Raw genomic sequence first — 23,085 nt, 5'->3', positions numbered from 1 at the left:
GGAGTCTTTTTGCTAGTATCCTATTTAAGATTTTTGCATCTATATTCATTAGGGAGATTGGTCTATAATTTTCTTTCTCTGTTTTTGGCCTGCCTGGCTTTGGAATTAGTACCATGTTTGTGTCATAAAAGGAGTTTGGTAGAACTCCCTCTTTGCTTATTATGTCAAATAGTTTGTATAGTATTGGGATTCACTGTTCTCTGAATGTTTGATAGAATTCACTGGTGAATCCATCAGGCCCTGGGGATTTTTTCTTAGGAAGTTCTTTGATGGCCTGTTGGATTTCTTTTTCTGATATGGGATTATTTAAGAAAACTATTTCTTCTTCTGTTAGTCTAGGCAATTTATATTTTTGTAAATATTCATCCATATCACCTAGGTTGGTATATTTATTGCCATATAGTTGGGCAAAGTAGTTTTTAATGATTGCCTTAATTTCCTCTTCATTGGAGGTGAGATCCCCCTTTTCATCCTTGATGTTGTTAATTTGCCTTCTTTCCTTTTTTTAATTAGATTAACCAGTACTTTGTCTATTTTGTCTGTTTTTTCATAGTACCAGCTTCTAGTCTTGTTTATTAGCTTAATAGTTCTGTTACTTTCGATTTTATTAATTTCTCCCTTAATTTTTAGGATCTCTAGTATGGTTTTCTTCTGGGGGTTTTTAATTTGTTCATTCTCAAGTTTTTTGATTTGCATTTCCAATTCCTTGATCTCTGTCCTCCCTAATTTGTTAATATATGCACTCAGGGATATGAATTTTCCTCTAAGTTCTGCCTTGGCTGCATCCCATAAGGTTTGAAAGGATGTTTCGCCTTTATCATTTTCTTCAACGAAGTTGTTAATTGTTTCTACGATTTCTTCTCCAACTATCTGATTTTGGAGTATCATGTTATTTAATTTCCAATTAATTTTTGATTTGGGTCTCCATGTACCCTTGCCGATCAATATTTTTATTGCCTTGTGATCTGTAAAGGCTGCAGTTATTATTTCTGTTTTTCTGCATTTGAGGGCCATGTTTCTATGACCTAGTGTATGATCTATTTTTGTGAATGTGCCATGTGGTGCTGAAAAGAAGGTGTATTCTTTTTTGTCCCTATTTATTTTTCTCCATATGTCTATTAACTCTAATTTTTCTAAGATTTCATTCACCTCTTTTACCTCTTTCTTGTTTATTTTTTGGTTTGATTTATCTAAATTTGATAGTGGTTGGTTCAAGTCTCCCACTAATATGGTTTTACTGTCTATTTCCTCCTTCAATTCTCCTAGTTTCTCCATTAAAAATTTGGATGCTATACCATTTGGTGCATACATGTTGATTAGTGATATTTCCTCATTGTCTATACTCCCTTTTAGCAGAATATATTTACCTTCCCTATCCCTTTTGATCAGGTCTATTTGTGCTTTGGCTTTGTCAGATATCATGATTGCAACTCCTGCCTTCTTTCTATCAGTTGAGGCCCAAAAGGTCTTACTCCCACCTTTAATTCTAACCTTGTGAGTGTCAACCCGTCTCATATGTGTTTCTTGAAGACAACATATGGTAGGGTTTTGGGTTCTAATCCAATCTGCTATTTGTCTACGTTTTAAGGGTGAGTTCATCCCATTCACGTTCAAAGTTATGATTGTCATTTGTGGATTCGCTGGCATTTTGATATCTTCCCCTAGTTCTGACCTTTCTTCTTTAGCTTTCTCCTTTTGAACCAGTGATTTACTTTAGGTCAGTCCCCCTAGTCCCCTCCCTTGATATGCTTCCCTTTCTAGCCCCTCCATTTTTATGCTCCCTTCCCCCCCTCTCCTTCCCTCCCTTTTTATACTCCCTCCCTCCCCCTCCTTAATTTTCCTTTCTTTTTTGCCCTAATGGATAAGATAGAATTCAGGTTCCCACTGGATCTAGATGTTCTTCCCTCTCAGATTTGCTTTCACTGAGAGTTTATGTAATTCCACTTCACACTCTCTTCCTCTCCTTCTCATATGAGAGTTCTTCCCCTCCCCTTCCCATGTGTATCTTTATATGGGAAAGATTATTCTATTGAGTCCCCCCTTATTTCTTGAAGTTAATCTTAGTATTATTGACGGTTCCCCCCTCCCTTTTCCTTTCTTTGCCCCCACTTTCCCCAAATCTTCTTAATGCCCCAATCTTTCCCTATGCATGTTTCTTCTAACTACTCTTATGATGCTACAATTTATGAGAGTTACACAAAACATTTTCCCCACATATTAATATATATAATTTGATGTAAATGTAGTCCTTATAGAAGAGAGTTTGACTTAAAGAAAAAGATAAGGTTTATCTCCTTTTCCCTTTCTTTCATATTTACCTTTTCATGTTTCTCTTGCTTTCTGTGCTTGGATATCGAACTTTCCACAGAGCTCTGGTCTTTTCTTAGCAAATGCTTGGAAATCTCCTATTTTGTTGAATGCCCATACTTTCCCCTGGAAGTATATAGTCAGTTTTGCTGGGTATTTGATTCTTGGTTGGAGACCCAGCTCTCTTGCCTTTCTAAATATCGTGTTCCATGCTTTGCGGTCTCTTAGTATGTTAGCCGCTAAGTCGTGTGTGATCCTTATGGGAGCCCCCTTATATCTGAAGCTCCTCTTCTTGGCTTCTTGTAGGATTTTCTCCTTTTCTTGGAAGCTCTTGAATTTGGCAATTACATTCCTAGGGGTTGTCTTTTGGGGATTTAGTATAGAAGGTGTTCTATGAATCCTTTCTATTTCTATTTTGCCCCCTTGCTCCAGAATGTGAGGGCAATTTTCTTTTATAATCTCCTGTAGAATAATATCGAGTTTATTGTTTATCTCTGGTTTTTCTGGGAGACCAATAATTTGGAGGTTTTCTCTTCTCCCTCTGTTTTTGAGATCTGTGACCTTCTCAGTGAGATATTTTATGTTTTCTTCTAATTCATTAATTTTTTGGGTTTGCTTTATTGATTCTTGCTGTTTTATCATCTCGCTTTCTTCGAGGTGCTTAATTCTGGTCATTAAGGACTGGTTTTGCTTTTCAGCCTTGTCTGCCCTTCTATTGGATGCTTCGAGTTCTTTTTCCAATTGAGCAGTCTTATCTGTCAGACTGCTGATCTCTTTCTCCCATTTTTCTTTCCAGAAGGTTTCCATCTTTTGGATAAGTTCCAGTTTGAGATCTTCCAGAGCTTGTTGATAGTTTCCATTTTGGGAGGCATGTTCTGATTTTTTTTGGATTTCCTCCTCATTCTCCTCTTTTCTTTGGGTACTTCCACCATAAAAGTTTTCAATAGTCACTTTTTTCCCTTTCTTCCTGAAGGCTTGATTTTGGGCCATGTGAGCCATCCCTTTGGTGGTTTTATTCCCCTTTCCTTTTTGGTCTGAGGTCTGGGTTATATGGGCGGTTTTTCTGTGAATTTAGGTTGCTTCCAACTAGTTCTTCCCAGCCTCCGAGATTTCTTAGAGTGCTGGGTCCCTGATCACAGCCACACTGCCCAGGTGTTCAGCTCTGCCCAGATAATCAACGTGTGGTCCGCCCCTGGTGTTTAACTCCGCGGAGATGTTCAACGCAGCCGCCCCAAGTACAGCTCCACTGACCACTGTAATCAGCGCCGGATTCTCCAGTGAAACCGCCCTGAGACGTTTTTTCCTGGCAGTCCCCAGATCCCAAGGACCCTGGAGTGCCCCCCCCCCCCAGACAGAGACGTTCCCCACTCACTTGCTGTCCCGGTGAATGCTCAGGTAGCTCACTCTGGTTTGGTGGGGGAGGTGGGGTGGGGGAAGGGCGGCTCAGTTCACTTTTCTGTGCAAGCTTTTCCTCCTTATTATAGTGTGGAAATGTTCAAGCCCCACCTACCTTCGCCTCTGTGGAGTACTGGGAGTACTGGGGTGTCCTTCTGTTCCTCCAAAGGTGATTTTTATGCTCCTTTGATGTAGTCTATTTCGTTCAGTGCTGGGGAGAGGAAGCATGTGGCGTCTAGATTGCAGCCATGATTCGGAGGTAGATACTATTATTATTCCCATTTTACAGGTGAGGAAACTAAGGTGGATAAGATAAGTGACTTTTATAGGATTACACAGCTCCATTTTACATATGAGGTAACTAAGGCAAACAGAGGTTATGTGATCTGTCCAAGGTCACAGAATTAATAAATATTTTTGGCTGGATTTGACCTCATGTTTTCCTGACTCCAAGTCTAGCATCCTACATAATCCTCTAAGATTAGTGAGTCTTCACAGTCCATCTAATTCAAATCCCTCCACCCATATTTTATAGATGAATAAATAGGCCATGATATATTTATGTGCCTTGTCTAAGGTAACACAGATCTAATAGCGAACAGAGCCAAGAATCCAACTCACATTGTCTGACTCCAAATCTCACATTCTTTCCCCTAAATCACACATCCTTTTCCGATCACCAGAATGCAGAACTTTTGCATGCTTTATGTTGTTGTTGGAGAAGTCTGTTTGCCTTGTAGGGCCTGTAAGAGCCATTTCTTCCTAATGAATAAATCTGAAGACCTCTCATCAGATATACAATCCAGATACATAACTAGCAATTATATTTCCCTTTGATATTGTTCCAGGGACAAGGAATACTTTAAATTTACTCAAATCTACTCTGAGGTTAGGGAGTGGGAGACCTCCTGGCACCACCCTTTAAGTAGGAGAAGGAGATACTGCGAAGCCACAAAGATGTTCCTAGGGTTGGGGTACAGTAAGAAAAGGGATAGAGGGAGGAGCTCATCTGACATATGGTTCCTGTTGGGAGAAAGCATGTCATTTGATAGCCCTTAGTATAACTTTTTATTCCTGATAACTAGTTTCTACACTTAATCACTTTAAAATGTCAGGATCTTTAAAAATAATTATTTTAGATTTTTGTGCCCTCTAAAATTTGGCACCATGAAGTAAAGGCCTAGTCTCCCTCCCTTAGTTACATCTCTGACTTCTCTTTAAATATTCTGTGATGTGATAAATAAAGTGATGTGAATAAAGATGTACTTTGTTCCCAATTCTATTGCACATGACTGCACCATGAAAGTATTACATTTCTATATACAGATGCATGCTTCAGGTTTTTTCCTTTGGCCACTTAGGTTGGGATCTATGATTTCTGATTGAAACTAGTGTAAAGGTATGATCAAATACATCTATTTCAATTCCTACAAATGCCAAGAAAGGATAGCCTAGGACAGGAAATAGCCAGTGTTGCTGTAAATTGGGTCAACACGGACAGGGATATGAGAAGCATTATATTTTAATTTATTTGACTTTGCCTCAGATTTAATAGGATTTGGGCTTCACATGCTTGGGTCTAAATTAGAAGAGTCAGATGAAAAAGATGACAGATCAGAACGTTAGGCTCAGAGCCTCCTTTGACAGTGGACTTAATCCCAAAAGTACCTCAGGCAGAAAAGCAATCCACTTACCAATCATTGCGAAGAAAAACTGAATCTAGGACAAAATTATTTTCCTCAAGACATAGTTGATGGTTTGGGAGTCTGAGCAATGGTATAATATGAGAAATGGTAGCTTTGTTGCTTTCTAAGGGAACTTTGTCCCTTCATTTAATTGTTCCTTTCTTCAGTGTCCCCATTTTAAAGGAGGGATCATGAATGAAACCAGTTGCGAATATTGTAATACTGTGAAATTATGAAATATTTTTCCATAATAAAATAGTGCCCAAATAATTCACTCAAAAGCATTTTTCTAAATAGATTTTTATTTCTGTTATTTATTTTTATATGACCTAAATTTCCTCCTATATCTTTCCTTCTCTGATAGAGATATCCTTTGTAACAAATCATTTTATTTTTGAAAAAGAAGAGGATAAAGGGAAAAAATTAATCAGAATCAGTTAATACATTAAAAAAAATAACCTACTGCTATATGCAATGTTCCATACCTGTAGACCTATATACCTCTGAAAGGACTGGTGTATGGAAGGGAGGTATTTTCTCATTTCTATTCTTTGTTTGCAATCTTTTTCTTTATAACTTAGGAACATTTATTTTCTATTGTTTTTCTTCTTTCTGTTTACATTGTTGCAATGATTGTGAATGCCAATTTCCTGGCTGTGCTTAACTTAACTTTGTGTCAGTTGATGTGTATCTTTTCATGCCTTTCTCTGAATTCATCATTTTCCTTTTCTTATAGCATTGTAATATTCCATTAAATTCATGTACCATTATTCATTTATCCATTTCCCAGTTGATGGGCATACCTTGTTTCAAGTTTTTTTTTTCTACCATAAAAAGTGCTGCTAAATATTTTGGTTCCCTATAAAGTCTTTTTTGGTCAGTTATTAAGTTCAGGTGTATTTTTGGTAGAAGAATCCTAGGTTGAAGGACATGGAGGCTTTAGTTATCTTATTTTCATAACTCCTAATGATTTTGAAAATTAGCACACTAATCAGCAGCTCCACCAACTATGTATTAATGTTCATATCTTTCTACAATTCTTCCAACATTGATTATTACTACTTTTTGTCTTCTTGGTCAATTTGCTGGTTTTACCAGTTAAAAATTTTAATGAGCCACCAGAATAGATGAAGCATGAAGCTTAGGACTTAGAAGTTTCAAAAGATTTTAAGATATGATCCCTTCCCTCCAGCTGTTCACTTTCTAGATATAGAGACAACATATAAGTGTATTAAGTGAATGGCCATATAAGAGTTAGTAAAAAGTGCTAAGAGCAACAACAACAATATTAACTATTAACTATGCAGAACACTAAAGTTTGCAAATCACCTTACATATGCAGGGAGAAGAGGTTGCTAGTTCTAATCAATCAGTCAACACTTATTAAGTACTTACTATGTACCAGGCAGTGTCCAAAGCACCAGGAATTCAAAAGATACAAAAGACAGTCTTGCCCTTAAGCAGCTTACAATTTAATAGTGAGCTTGGTAAAACCTTGGCCATTATCAGTAGTCCTGACTTTGGTACTGCTACTGTACTTCAATGACTCTGGAAGAGAGAGTGAGGCTATGACTTTGTGCAATTCTGCCTCACTTAAATCAAATTCATAAGCAAGTCAAGACAATAGCCTGTGATACCATTGGTCCCCTTCAAAAACTGAGGATGAACAACAATATGATTATCACTAAAACAGAAGTTCATTTCTATCCAGACAAAGAATACACCAGAGGCATTTCCCTTTATTAAGGATGAAAGCTTGAACCTAGCCATGAACCAGTGCTAGAAAGCATTGGTCTAAGTGGCATCCATGTTTCCTTACCATTCTTCACCTATGACCCTATAATATACAATCAAGAACTTTATGATTAATCAGATTTCATGGGGCAAGAAAACCAAATTTGAAGAGGATGAGAATGATTTCAGCTGCATGTGGGAGGCTGCAGAAAGGGGGCATGAATCAATATGGGACAGCTTCAAGGAGAATAGACCACTTAGTTAAAATAAGAAAGATTTCAACAGGAAGGCACTATGTTCCAAGTATTGGGGTGGGGGGAGTCCTTACAGATGCCTCTAAGTGGAAGACTGCAAAATAGCATAAGGGAAATGTTGATAGCCCAGTTTGGTGGGATCATACAAATTGTGGGAAAGTAAGAGAAAATAAATTAGAAGAATAAGCTGGAACTAGTCTGTGGATGATTTTAAAACCTCTAGGCTTTGTTTATATTTTATCTCATAGGAGATTAGGAAGTCATGGAAAGATTTTGAGGAAAAGAGTGGCATCATCAGATTCGTGTATTAGCAAGATTGCTTTGGGAACTGTGCCTTTTAGATAGAGTAGAGATTGGAGTCTGGAAGGAGAAAAGGAGATTGTTATAATAGTCTAGGAGAGGTGATGAGGACATGAACTTGGGAGACATCAATGTGAGGTGGGGAGAGATTGGAGAGAATTAATTGACTGTATTTGAAAACTGATTTGGATATAGGAGTTGAGGGAAAAGGGAAGTTTAGGGAATGGGAGAAAGGAGGAATCAAGGAAGGACATTGAAAAGGGGAGTTAAGACAGGCAGAAGAATATTGGAGGAGGGGAAAGATAAATGAGTTATGTTTTGGATGTGTTAAGTCTGAGAAAACCCTGAGAGTCATTCGGGTTGGGTAAGTCTCCCATTTTCTCTTTTTCTTTCCCCAGACCAAGATAGAAAAATTTAAGAAAGTGCATATATTTTTATATATCCATAGCATAGAGGAAGGTTTCTAGACATGGAGTCAGAAAGCCCTAGGGTCAGACATTAGCCATAAGACTTCGGATGGACAAATCTCTTAACCTTTCTGTGTCTCAGTTCCCTCATTTATAAAATGTTACTAATCCTCAATTCCTTTCCCCTTTGAAATTATCTTCTCATACTTGCTCTACCTCTCATACATCTATATCGCTATATATTTACATGTTGCCTTCCTTATTGGAATATATATTCCTTGAGAGCAGGGCCCCTGATCCCCACCTCCCCACCACATTTGTTTGTATTCCTGGCACTTACTATAAAGCCTGTCATATAGCCAAGGTCTCATTACATGTTTGTTGACTTGACTTGAATATAGAATGAATTATAGTATAGAGGGTTTTGGGTTTTTGTTTTTTTTTAGATGAGAGTTTTTAACATAGATTAGTGAGCTCAAATAAGTTCTTAGGACTATCAGTAAAATGGGAGGTGATCCTATCAAATTAATAATTCAGAGTTGAAAGGGACTTCAGCAGCCATCTAGTCTAACTGTTCCTTAAAAGAAATAACTCTAGAGATGTCATGGTGGAATGGAACATTGATCTTGCAGCTAGGAATTACTGGATTCTTAGCTTGCCTAAGACACTTATTACTTGTATGATACTGGGAAAATAATTTACTGTCCCTAAGTCTCTGTTTCCTCATCTGCAAAATGAGGGGGCAATATGCAATCTCTAAGCTCCCTTGCAGCTCTAAAACTATGACACCAAAGAAAGGCCATTCAGTTTTTGGTTGGGGATCTCCTCTTATATCATCTAAGAGAATTTTGAGGCTGAGTGGCTAGAAAAATGGTAAAACAATTATGAAAGTTAGGGAGAGGAACCAGATTTGGAGAAAAGATAATTAAATTGTAGACTTACAAGTTTGAGGTTGCATTGAAGCATGCAAATGGGAATTTCCTATAGGCAGATGGAGATCTGGTACTTGGTCTCAGGGGAAGGCTTAAAGTTTAGGAATCATCCATTTGAAGATAGGAGTTGAAGAGGAAATAAATAATGACTAGTTTTAATATCCTGGAAAGTGAGGAAGAGGTCTCTTTAATTCTCATTCATGCTACTTAGACCCTCACATTCTATTATTGAGATCTATGACCATATTCAATTTTTTCATTAAGTCTTTCATGGTTGCCTCCGCACCTCCTCTAGCATCAAGAGATATTGAGCTGTATTTCTTAATGCCATTAACTACTGTTTTGGAAATAATTCTTCAAAGGCATCATTTTTATCCCAAGATTTAGCATACCTTTTATCCCTCTCTCCTAAGCATATATTTTGTACATCAGCTTCCAAAATCCCATTTGCAGATTTTGTCATTGCAGTGGGAAGAAATCCAACCAGGATCTTCCGTTGCATGTTTCTGTCTGCCAGCCCTGTGGAGTGATTGGCAAACCAAATAGCAGTGGTGTTATTAAAATTCACAAACGAGGGACTATCTTATGTGTAATACTCAGAAAAAGAAGCTGAGGCTGCTAAATATCTTTAACACCTTTCCTGACATTTTCTTTTCTTTTAAAAAATTTCTACGACATTTCAAGCTTTAGAATATTACCAGGAGCATATGGTTTTTCTTTCAAAAGCATATGTTGCCAAAGTAGGATGTTGTTGGGTGAGAAAATGTGGCCACACTGTGTCTAAGGCCCTTTTATCATTCTTGATGGATTTATAGCTATATTTCTTTTTTCACTTCTTTAATGATCTATTTTACCCATTATTCTTGGGAAAACATTACTTTCCTTTCCTTCCCTTTCTTTTCTTTTGTCTGTTTTTTATCTTTGTTCCTACTCAAAGAGTTGGTTGTTCTCCAAAGAATTATCTAAATTCTAAAGTTGGGGAGATATCTTTGACCAAACATTTTTTTAATTGGTCATATGATGATGATTTTTGTCTTCTATTCCTTCCTTTCTCACACACTGACAAACTGCTTTATTCTACCTTTCATCCTAAACTTGGTAAAAAATGGGAATATATATTCACTAAGGTCAAAGAATCATAGACTTAGAGCTGAAGGAAGCTCAGAAATCATCTAATCCAACTCTCTTATCTTACAGATAAGGAAACTGAGACCCTAAGAGGTTAAATGGCAGGTAGTATGCATGAGAAGTGGGATTTGAACTCTGGCTATCTGGCTCCAGAGTCAGGATTCTTTTAATTTCTCTTATTGCTTTGTACTTTTCATCCAAAGCCTTTTTCTTTCTTTTTTTTGTCATGGACCTGGCCAAGAAAAATGTCTTGTCCTCTTCTTTCAGTTTTTCCCCATGGATCATTTCATTTTTTCCTTCTATTTCTAAAACATCTGTTGTTGTTCAGCTGTTTTAGTCATGTCTGACTCTTTGTGGCCCCATTTGGGATTTTCTTGGCAAGGTGTTTATAGGTTAATCCCATGCATTTAATTAAAAAAGCTTTTGAGTTATCACTATTAGAATGAGGGGGATATATGGGATGACATAAGATTGTAGATTTAAAGCTAGAAGGGACTTTAGAGGTAATTTCCTCCAATATTCTCATTTTTTTTTTTTAGGCAATGGGGGTTAAGTGACTTGCCCAAGATCAAACAGTTAGAAAGTGTCTGAGACCAGATTTGAACCCAGGACCTCCTGTCTCTGGGCCTGACTCTCAATCTATTGAACCACCTAGCTTCCCCCCTCATTTTAAATATGAAGAAACAAGCCAAGGGAATTTTAGTGATTTGCCTAAAGTTGCACATGTAAAGGTGGAGTTCCAATCTAATCCTAATTAATGTAATTCATTCTGTCAAATCTAAGGGTAGTTTGATGAAGTTTTTGAATGTGTAAACAAAATATTTTATACCCTATGGTCTGCCTCTTTAATTATGTCAAGATAAGAACTCTGAGATTAGTTAACTAAACAAGATAACCATAACTCTCAAGGTTTTAAATAGCAGAAGTATTTTTAGCAGTGGACTCAGTTTGGACTCAAACTGGTTCAAGGAATCCAGACCCAGGAGAATCTTGAGGAAGCTGACCCTTGTGGCTATACCAGTGGCAGACAACACACCAAACCAGGAGCAAGAAAGTCACCCAGAAATAGACAGTTATAAAAGGGTAGTCACACATGAGAGGAAGAAATTTAAAGGAGAGTAATTCTTTGTACCAGAGAGGAATTTTGGTTATGAACTTAAGAAAAGCATTCCAGTAATCAGAAATTATGATCATAACCTTTGACCAACCTATTCTCTATGGTTAGAACTCACTGCCCCTGAACCTCTCTCTAATAGTGGAATTGTGCGCCTTTTGGGGTGATATTTTGTATCTGCTGTTTTTACTTTACCATCCTAGTAAAGGTCCTTTGCTAAAATGCTAAATGATGTCTGCTGACTTCATGAAGTTAGAAATATACTAGTGGGGGCTCATGAACAAGAGTACTAGATAATCATCTCCTTCAAGGTAATTCTTAGAATCCTGAGTAGTAGAAGACAGTTGTTCTCTGTAGACTCTATCTGACAATGAAAGTAGGAGTTGGAACTGTGAACCCATAAACAAGGGTAGTAAGTAGCAAAATTAGAATTAAGGTCCTCTGAATTGAAATCCAGTCATCTTTCCACCACAACACACTTCTGTTCCAAAGTACTCTGTTGGTCTCTAAAATAAATATATAACACTTCTTTTAATTTTCAAAGTGATTTTTATAGCATCTTAAAATTTAATTCAATTCTGCAAACATTTATTAGATTCCTATTATATACAACACTCACTGAACTTAATTCTGGAAATCTAGAAGCAAAAAAAGCCTGTCCTCAGGGGCTTATATATATATAATTTTTTTTTCTTGGGGATTACCTTGCTTTTATTTTTTATTTTGTTCTATTTTTTATTTTTTAAAACCTTTACCTTCTGTCTTGGAGTCAATACTGTGTATTGGCTCCAAGGCAGAAGAGTGGTAAGCGCTAGGCAATGGGGGTCAAGTGACTTGCCCAGGGTCACACAGCTGGGAAGTGTCTGAGGCCAGATTTGAACCTAGGACCTCCCATCTCTAGGCCTGACTCTCAATCCACTGAGCTACCCAGCTGCCCCTGGATTATCTTCCTTTTAAATGAAAATGATAACTAGGGGAAGGAAAGGACATTTTTGTCAGTTCTTCATATTCCAGTGAACAATCTTATGCCCTATAGTGAACCCAACTGCCATATTTTCTAGGTTTAATGTTTTACCAATTTTGCATGTTTTTAGCTGAGGTAGATTTGGGTGCTTCAGATCCACTTAGAACTCATTTCCTGGTCTTATTTCAAGATGTTAATTCCTGTTAAGGAAATGTACTTTTTTTATCTGCCCCCCCCCAAATACTTCACATGGGTTTTGGACTTTCTTATAGTAATCAGTATAGTGGAAAGTGTATTGGTAGATATCCTACCTTTGGTGCTAAATATGGGCCAGTCATTTAACTTCCTTGGTCTTCAATTTCCTTATCAATAAATACTGATTTCCTCATATGGTATAGCCTCCCCTCCTCCATATATGCTGACTTTCCAAGTCCCACTTCACATTGGTGGGCAGGGTCTGCAAAGGACGACTGCAGGGGATTATACTGGAGTGGTTTCATAGTACTTTCACTCATAGGCTTCCATGGGTATGTTTCCCACTTAATTAGCAAGTAGACAACATTTAGCTTTTTGGTAAAAGACATTTACATTAAGGGATTGGACTAGGTAGCTTCTGAAGTCCCTAACAGCTCTAGAGCTATGAATACATGACTATCTTTAGAGGTCTTTTTGGTTTTGACCTCTTGGAATTCATATCTGGTTCTAAGATCTAAGTCTGACTTAGTGGTTTGCCTGAAGTTGCCATTTGGCTGTCAAGATCGATATATTGTTTCCCGGGCTAATGTAAACTCTTGGAGGACAGGTCGGTCTTCTTAGAGATAAGGCTGGTTATAAAGTAGCTAAACCCTTCACTTTCTTCCACTTGCATGCACTTAACATGGTTACACCAAAAAGACCAAATGGGACTTGTTGGTGGACAGAGGAGGTTACAAATGAGCCGAGCCTATAAGAAGTTCAAGGAAATCTAACTTACACTAGCCAGCTCTGTCCAGGTAAAGTGACATAGAAGAGGAAGAAAGAGCCCATTACTATCCTTAAGTTTGTCTGACTTGGGTTTATACTTCTTTGACTTCCATCCAGAAGTTGACTTTATCCACTTAGAAGTCATAGTCTTGATGGATAAACACTTAACCAGAAACAAACCCTTTTCTAATAGAAATGAACCTAGTGACAGGAAGTAGTCATATTCCATGGTCCATCAGTCATTATTTTTTGGTAGGTCAGGCTACTCAAAGGGGGAGAGGGGGGCCGGGAACAGCCATATAATTCTTATTGGAGGTCAGTCCTACCTATCCTCTAACTTTTGGAACATGTTTCTATTTTACTTTTTTAGATTTAAGTATATATTTATTGTCACTAATACTTTGCTATCTCTCCAAGATTCTAGAGTCCTTGAGAAAAACTACTAGATACAGAAATAACCACTTCTGTGGCCTTTATCTTGCAATGCCTCATTTAGTTTCAAAATCCAAGGTAGCTGGTAAAGGTTGGTTTCTATCAGATCGATATAACCATGACTGGGAAAATAAACTTAAATATGAATACTTCAATAGATTTATGATTTCATCAGCGTGAGTACTCCTCCTATGTAGGACATAACCCCTCCACATCTTAATTTATGATTTCATGAGTCAACGTGGTCCAAATAATTCATCACTTGACATCCAGCCTTCTCAAGAGCTCCAAACTCAGCAAGACTGCTCCTGGGATCACAATCAATTGCCCTGTCAGTCCTTGAAGGCTTTCCAGTTATGGAAGGTCTGCCATAGCTTGTGAGATTGGAAGCATCTTCAAGAGTCCAAGTTGCCTCTATCCCCCAACAAGAAATAGTGAAGGTTTAACATAAATAAATTAATAAAAATGCCTCCCAATAAAAATGTTAACATGAGCTTTTGGTCTTCCCTGTAAATTCCCAGAATTAAGCCATTTCTCTAGATCTTTTAATGAAGTGCATTTCCTTTCCCTTTTCCTTCCAAAATCTAGAATATTTGTTCCAAAAACAGAGGTAGAAGCTATTAGCGACTTGGAAATTTCATCTGGCTATAAATACTATTGGAATTAAATTATCATTCATAAGGCTGTGGCTTTCCATGCAAAGTAAGGATTTTCATGGTATATAAGAAGAGTTGTAAGAATTAGAGCATTCATTCTACAATAGGAATGGGATGTCTTTGGTGGTAGTGGGTTCCACCTTTTCTCCCACTTCCCTCTGATTGGAATTCTTTAAGTAAACATGTAGCAGATAGTACATTGAACCTGGAGTCAGGAACATTTGGTTTCAAATCCTACCTTAGACATTTACTCTCTTGGGGCCCTGGAAAAGTATTTTTTGTTGTTCTATGCCTGAGTTTCCTTACTTTTAAAATGAGAACGTGGAAGGTGATGGCTTCTAATGGTCCGTTCACTCTAGATTTATGATCTATGAATGAATAATCACTGAATAACCAATGAGGTTAGAGAAATGAGTCTTCTTCAAAGATGGAGGGAACTAGATGGACTCAAAGATCACTTCTAACTCTTTGATTCTGTCAGCAATGTATAGGGAATCTGAGGACCTGGGTTTGAATCCCAACACAGTAATTCCATGGCTATGGGCAAATCCTATTAACTTCTTAGGACCTCTTTTGTCCTTACTTGAAGAGGTAGAAAATGTGGAGTAGTGTCAGGAGTGCTAACTCTGCCATCAGAGGAACTCAGTTCAAATCCCACTTCTGATCCTGATTTTCCAGGTGACTTTTTGGTAAGTCATTTAGCATCCCTGGGTCTCAGTTTCCTTATATGTAAAATAATGGATTTTTTCTTGATGGTCTCTTATATCCCTTTTAGAGTCCTATAATAAACAAACAAACAAACAAATAAATGATAGCATTTCTATAGAGCTTTAAGATTCACAAACTGCTTTAGAAAGATTAGCACATTTTATCCTTGCAACAACCCTGGGAGGTAGACACGGTTATTATCTCCATTTTATAGATGAAATAAACAGAGGCTGTGACTTTCCCAGGATCACACAACTAGAAAGTGCTTGAAGTCATATTTGAACTCAGGTCTTCCTGAATTTAGGTTCAAAATTCTATCCTCTGTGTTATCTAGATGCCTTGTAAAGGGAGAAAGTAAGTGTTTTTATGTCATCTACTATGTCCTAGGCATAAATTATAAATTATAAATTTTATCTCATTCTAGCCTTACTACAATCCTGGTAGGTAAATGCTATTTTTGTCCTTTTTTTAAAGATAAGGAAACTGAGGCTGACAAGAGGTCAAGTGACTTTGCCAGGATCACATTGCATGTGTGATATTATGAGATAAAATTTATAAAGCATTTGACATAATGCTTGGCACACAACAAGTGCTATGTAAATGTTTATTCTCTTCTTCCCCAAAGTCACCCAGATTGTAAATGGTGGAGCTGGGAATTAGATTCAAGGTCCTCTAAATTCAAAATCAGCCATCTTTCTGCTGTATTACACCGAAAAGAAGAGAGCAAAGGGGGACAATTTTCTTCAAATGATAAAGATAGGAATATACTTTTCAGTTCAGATCATAGCTTAAAAATAGATAATATTTATATGACATTTTAAGACTTGCAGAGCACTTTAGAAATATTGTTTCATTTGATCCTCACAGCAAGAGGGATTGGTGCTAACATTATCCCTATTTCACAGAAAAGGAAACCGAGGCTAAGGGAAGTTAAATAACTTGCCTAGAATCAATCACACAGCTAGAAAGTGTCTGAGGTTGGATTTGAATTCTATCCCCCAGGTTGTCTAATTGTCCGCTTGGTTCCTTGCTGCTTATATGATCCTTGGAAACAATGATATCTATCCTCTCTAGTTTTGTCTCTGGAAAATGAGAAAGTTGGGCTGATGTTCCCTAAAGTTCCTTTTAACTCAAAATCCAAAGATAATGTCTCTCCCTTTATCATTTAAAAGAAATTGTCACCCTTTGCTCTCATCTTTTCAGAGTTTTATGAAGAAGAAATAGAACAATAAAAGTAGATATGGCCTTCCATTTGGGCTCAAAGGTTGAATTGGTTATATAATGCAATTTTAAAAGTTCACGATGACAGCTTCTCTCAGAGTAAGCTGAATTAACCCTTTCAGAACACTGAAGTTCTATTTTTGAAATTATTCCTTTCATTCATTTATTCACTGTTCAACAGAGATGTATTAAGATTCCATTATGGGCCATCCATAAGGTATTTGCCAATATTGAATGTTGAGAAAATCCATAAGGTTTCTCAGATTTATCAACACAAACTTGAAGTTAAAAATTGTCTCTTGCAATATAAAATCCATCTTATAAATTAAAAATATTATGTTTTAAGTATTGATAATAATTGTATCTTCCCATTCTCTCCTGTGCCTTGTATTAATAAGATCTTGGCATGTTCTAAGTCATCTACCTAGGGTTAGAACCAATTGACAATGATAATTTAGTTTTAAGTAAGTTATATTTGGCATATAAGATATTGTAAATATTTTAGATTTAAGAAATTTTGAAGATATGTAATTAGAATGAGTTTAAGGAAATGATTTTCAAAAGTTAGTTCTGTGCCTGGTACAGTGAGCACTTAATAAATGGATTGCTCTGCCTTGAGGAAATGAGGGAATATTTTGTTTGTCCAGGCCCTTGATATTTGTATAGGTCTGCCTGGCCATGTGGTGTAGTGGATAGAGAGGCAGGTTGGAAACCAGGATGACCTGAGTTTGAATGCTGCCTCTGGCACACTAGCTGTTCACCTTTAGATAGTTCATTATTTGGTCTTTGTCAATACTCAAGTCTGGACAATTCTCTTAAGCCAATACATTTCAGAGGAGGGGGTGACTTTAATTTCCTCCTTGGCAGATGGAATTTCCTGAGCCAGCAAAGTCACAGGTGTAATCTGGGTCCCCAGAAATTGGTAATGAAAATTTCCAGCATAAAGAACCTGAGTTTGGGGAAATTCACATAACCTTTTCATGGATTTCTTTTCAGAGAATCACAAAATCTCAGAGTCAGACGGGGGCATCAGAGACTAGATGGCCTAAGGGACAAATAACCCACTTGGCAATAGACTGAGAAAAAAGTCATTCAGTCTTTGTTCAAAGATCCTGGGCAAGGAAGAGTCATTACTTCCCAAAACAGGACTTTTAGATGACTTTAATGGTTGTTTTCCCTTATATCAAGCCTAAATTTTCCTCTTTACAGTATCTATTAACTATTCTTTCTTTCCACCTTTGGGCACAAACAGAACATATCTGATGCTTTTTCTAGATTCTATTCCTTCATATATTTGGAGATGGATAACATGTCTCTATTCTTCTATCAGCTAAACATGCCTGCTTCCTTCACCTGATGGCATGATCTCAGTGACCTTTTCCATCCTTGAGACCATTGTCCAGGATGTTCTCCAGCTTATTAACAATGTCCTTCCTAAAAGATCAGAACACAGTACTGCACAAGTGGCCTGACCAGAGAAGGGAAAGGTCATCTCCTCTTTATATACCCTACTATGCCTCCCCCCAAAACCTGTAAGATTTAAATTAATATCCAATAACTCCAAGAATTATATTTTATAAGATTCATTAATAATCACTAGAAGTAGAAAGAATACAAGAACAAAAGTAAAAACCTAAGAAAAGTTTTCCCAGCTGCATTCATGGTAGTGGTAGGAAGAGAGTGAGGGGCTGAGCTACCCCAAACTTATATCCTCCCTCCATTAGTACATAATGTGAGAAGGAACATGGGAAGCTGAGATTTAAAGTTTTGGGAAGCAGATCCTAATTACACACACCCTAAAATTGTATTCACTTTTTTCTCTACTACATGACAATGTTGACTCATACTGAATTTGTAGGCTACTGATACTTCCTCAGTCCTTGAGGCAACACGTTATCCAGGTCCACATTCCTCATCTCATACTTGTAAAATCTATTTTTGGTACCTAAGTGCAAAACTTTACATTATTCCTGGCAACAGTGGTGCCTTGGGGGCATAGTGGCTAGAATAGTATAGTGAGGGGTAGCTAAGTAACACACTGGATAGAATACTAGACCTGGAGTCAGGTAGACTTGGGTTTAAATCTACCCTCATACACTTGCTAGGTATATCACCCTGGGCAAGTCACTTAATCTCAATTATCTAGCCCTTCTGGTTCTTCTGCCTTAGAACCAATACTTAGTATCAATCCTTTTTTCCCCATAAAATTCTTTACCTTCTGTCTTAGAACCAATATTGGGTTCTAACCAATAAGGGCTAGGCAATGGGGGTCAAGTGACTTGCCTGGGGTCAGATAGCTAAGAAGTATCTTTGGCCACATTTGAACTCTCCAGACCTGGTTCTCAATCTTCTGAGCCACCTAGCTGCCCCATTAGTATTAAATTCTTAGGTAGAAGTTACACATTTTAAAAAAACAGAGAGAAAGAAAATATGAGTTCAAATTCTACCTTAGTCTGTGCATTTTTGATCCAGAGGAAGTGGATCTCCATGTTTTATGTTCTTGTAAAATGAAGGAGTTGGAGTTAATGACCTATATGATTCCTTGCAGCTTTAAATCTAGAATGTCTTAATATAATCACAATTCATCTCATTAGATTCATGCTAATACTCTATATTTTTTGATATTATCATATCCTGCCTATGCCATTCAATGTGGCTTTCCCTCATTTAGCTTTGTGTTACCCACAAATTTGATTAAGATGTCATCGCAGGTAATTCTTTCTGTGATTTAACAAAAGGAAGAAGGAATAGGTGTTTCTGCCATTTGGAAATATTCTACTTTTTTAATGGAAGGATTGTTCTTTGGCTTATATTTTTATTCCTTTAACTCAAAACTCTCTTCTTTTGCCCAGGGGGGAAGAGAAATTACTCACCAGCAGATGTAGATGCAAAGTCATAAACAAAAATAATATACTCAGTATGCCAAAATGGAGGCTATACATTCCTGTGGTGGCCATAGTTCTGAGGCTGATTTTCTTGTGCTCCATATGGAAATCAGTTTCATTAGGACTCCACCTGGTATGAAAATAAGGTATTTTCCAACATGCTAATGAAAACATTTTTCTCTCTCCCTTTCCCCAATAAGAATGAAGATTAGAGGTTGGCATTTTTACTGCAACCAGTGAATTTTACTGAAAAACAAAAAACAGATGGTGTTCCAATATAGATTTTGAAGTCAACCAATCAATGAGAACTTATTAAGCACCTTCTATGTGCCACACATTGTATTTGGCATTGAGGACATAAATATGAAGAGAAAGATACCCTAAAGACCCTTACGTTTTAACAGAGGAGACAAGAAGTACATATATAAATGTATACAGACTATAGAGAATTAATCTAATGTAGTTAAATAAAAGTACTTTGACTTGGAAGTCACCAGCAATTGATAGGGATTCAGAAAGGCTTCTTTTAGAAGGTAATGTTTGAACTCCATTTTGACTAAATGATCAAAGAGTTTGTATTTATTTCATTTTTTCTCTTTGTGAATGCACCTCTACTAATGATCACAGGGAATGCTGTTTGGTTGAGAGGAAATAAGAACCCAATGAAATTCTTGAAGCGTGTTGGAGAAGGCATGGACTTAGATTAGGGAGGAGGGTATGGCAAAGTTAGGTTTTTTGACTGAAGGACTGCAAGTGTGGAGTGATCCTAGTTTGCATCTGCTGCTCTGTTTGGTTTCACTCACCTCCAAGGAACAAGATGCCCCTCCCAGGATAAGCTCATCACTTCTAACTCATCACCAAGCTGCTAACTGAAGCCTTGATGGATACCACCTGCCTCAGCCTTTTCTCCCCTCTGATTGGGCTACTGAAAGTGGAGTACCAAATTCCTCTCAATGCCTTCCTTTACAGAGGGGAGAAATCAGACTCAACTCATTCCACTTTGTCTCTACTGCTCTGCCTGGTTTCCATTCCATGGAGCAACAAGAAGCCCCTGGGGCCAGGAACTTTGTGGTCTCCCATACCTGTCCCCTTTCTTCCCTCACCCCCATCTCTGTTCCTGACTCCTTTTGTATGTTGTCTCCCTTTTTAGACTATAAGCCGCTTAAAGACAGAGACTTTCTTTCCATTAATTATATCCCCAGTGCTTGGCACTGTGCCTTGCAGGTAGTAATATGGATTTGCTGGATTGGAGTGAAGGAGAAGGTAGGAGACCGAAGCACTTGGCATCCCAGATAATTGTCTTGGGTCTTCTTCAAAATGAAACTTGGAATGTTTGTATGAGAAGGAGAGCAAATGAAGTGTATAGCTTGGCTATGAGGAGAAGGATGGAGAATGGGATGTGGTTATTCATACTTGGCTCAAGTCTCTCATAGTCTCTTTCTTCTTGGGGCTAAGGTCTCAGAAGAATGTCTAGAGAGCTGCCAATCTTGTTTAAGAAGGTTTTAAATGGAAAATAGAGGGAAATGAGAAAGGTGTCAAGAGAAATTTCTCCAGCTGGCTATCTAACACTTAGTGGAGTACTTGCAAACTAGGCATTTCATAGATGTTTATTGGTTGATTGAGCTATAAAACTGAATATCCCAGAGGACCACAGGTATGAAATAGACTATGATGGTTGAACAAGTGCTTTTGTAATCCACAGAAGAAAAATGACTGGAAAGAGCATTATGAATGGCACCTACTTTCACTTTATAGAGCAGTACATTTGAGTTAAAAAATGGTTACTTTGAGATCTTAACACAAGATTTAATAATAACATGACACTGGTGATCTCATCAGTAATATGTGAACAAGGACCTGTGACTAGGTTAGAGAAAGTAAGAGGTTTGTTACAGGGTGTTGGAATTTGGGAGCTGCCTTAGAGCACTTAGACTGCTTTGGGGATAGAACAACTGAATTTAGCACCCTAGAGTCAGATGTGTAACTAGGGTAGGGCAGGAAGGGATGCGTTCCAGAATGGCAAAATTTAGAAGTTGCTCACAGCCCTCGAACTTTCTGGTAGCTAGAACAAGCAGGTTTTGTACCTAATTACAAAGAATAATTTTCACTATTAGCTGTAACCCAGCCGACTTCCTCCTTGAGTTCTCTTTCTTCTCCCCCAGTTTCTCTGTGGGCAGCTTTAAGAAGTTTTAGAGGTTGTCTTCCCTCTGAGGTCAGTCTCTCCTGACACGGGGCTCTGTGTCCTGAGGTCCAAAGTCTCTTCCCTCCCCATTCCCCTCTCCCTTCACTTCCCACCCCTCCCAACAACTAAATATATCTTTGTCCAAGGGGCCTTTTGTGGTGCTTCCCCAGGTATAATAATTGCCTGTTAAAGCACTGCTGAGCCTTGGCAGGATGGGGATTATGACTAGAATGGAGCAATAAAAGAGTCTATCTTGTTCAAATGAGTGGCACTGTCCTTTCTGAACGTCAGCAGTGTCAGAGCTCACAATTAAATGGGATTGGCACTAAAATGCCAAGGACAACAGAAAATGGCTTTTAAAACTGTCAGGGATGAGAGCAAACAAGGGCAGAGAGTGCTGCTGGAATTGTAGGACTGGCTTGACTTCTTTCACCTTGAGAACCTTGCCAAAACAGGCCAGTCTGAATCCAGCTATTGGGGGTCCTGTTGCCTGGGGATGGGCTTGAGAGCCATACCAGGAGCAGCAAGAAGCAAGAGAGAGAAGGGGCAGCTTTTGACTGGGGTCCATGTGGTCTGATGGAAAGAACACGGGCCAGGAATAGGAGTAGTAAATAATGATGATATAACTGACACCTGAACATATATGTGTATTAACTATGTTTGTCTGTAAAAATAAATATAGTTCGCAAAATATACAAATGAGGATAATAAAAATAACTGACATATGGCACAAACATATATTTACATAAACTATATAACTATATGAACACATAGTTTGCAATATGTTATATAACTAAAAGTAATTGAGAAAATAAATAATACTGACATGGCATATTCAATATGTGTGTATTTATAAATATATCTGTGTATATGCCATATGTCATGATTGTTATATATAATTACTAATAGTTTTAAATTGTCTATATGTAGAAATCTATATCTATCTATATACTATTTGCAAAATTGCTTTGCATATCCTCTCTCGGTTGATCCTCAGCAACTATGGGAGGTTGGTGCTCTTATTATACCCATTTTATGGATAAGGAAATTGAGGCTCAGAGACTTCAATGATTTGCTCAGGGACATAGAACTATTAAGTGTCTGAATCCTCCTGCAGTCTGCCTAACATACCACTTGAATGTCCCTAAAGAGCTGGATTTGAGTACCATCTTTGCTGTTAGGACTTGAGTAAGTCACTTTGTTGAGACTTGGTTTCCTCATTTATTACATTAAGGTTTTGGACTAGAGGAGCTTAAAGTTGCTTTGCAGATATAACAATCTCTGAATCTAGAATGGAATTAAATTTCCTAGTGATAAATGTAAAATCCCTAAATTAGGGTTCAATTCAATAAGCATTTACATGTGTTATGCCAGGCACTGGGGATGCAAAAGAAGGAGGGAAAAGACGCCTCTGTCCTCAAGGTGTTTACAGTCTAATGGATTATTCCAAAAAATATCAGTCTCACAAGTACAAGATGGCAGACACATGACTCAAGGACGATTTATATGAAAAAACTTGATTTTTCAGATGAGTATAAACTTATTATGATTAAATAGTATGCCAAAGCAATAACAAAAGCTAATGTAATCTTAGGCTGCATTAAAAATATCCATGATGAGGGGGCAGCTGGGTAGCTCAGTGGATTGAGAACCAGTCCTAGAGACGGGAGGTCCTGGGTTCAAATCTGATCTCAGCCACTTCCCAGCTGTGTGACCCTGGGCAAGTTACTTGACCCCCATTGCCTAGCCCTTACCACTCTTCTGCCTTGGAGCCAATACACAGTATTGATTCCAAGATAGAAGGTAAGGGTTTAAAAA

Source organism: Monodelphis domestica, chromosome 5, assembly GCF_027887165.1.
Source record: "Monodelphis domestica isolate mMonDom1 chromosome 5, mMonDom1.pri, whole genome shotgun sequence".
In the NCBI taxonomy this organism is placed as follows: Eukaryota; Metazoa; Chordata; class Mammalia; order Didelphimorphia; family Didelphidae; genus Monodelphis; species Monodelphis domestica.
This window is presented reverse-complemented; position numbering follows the sequence as displayed.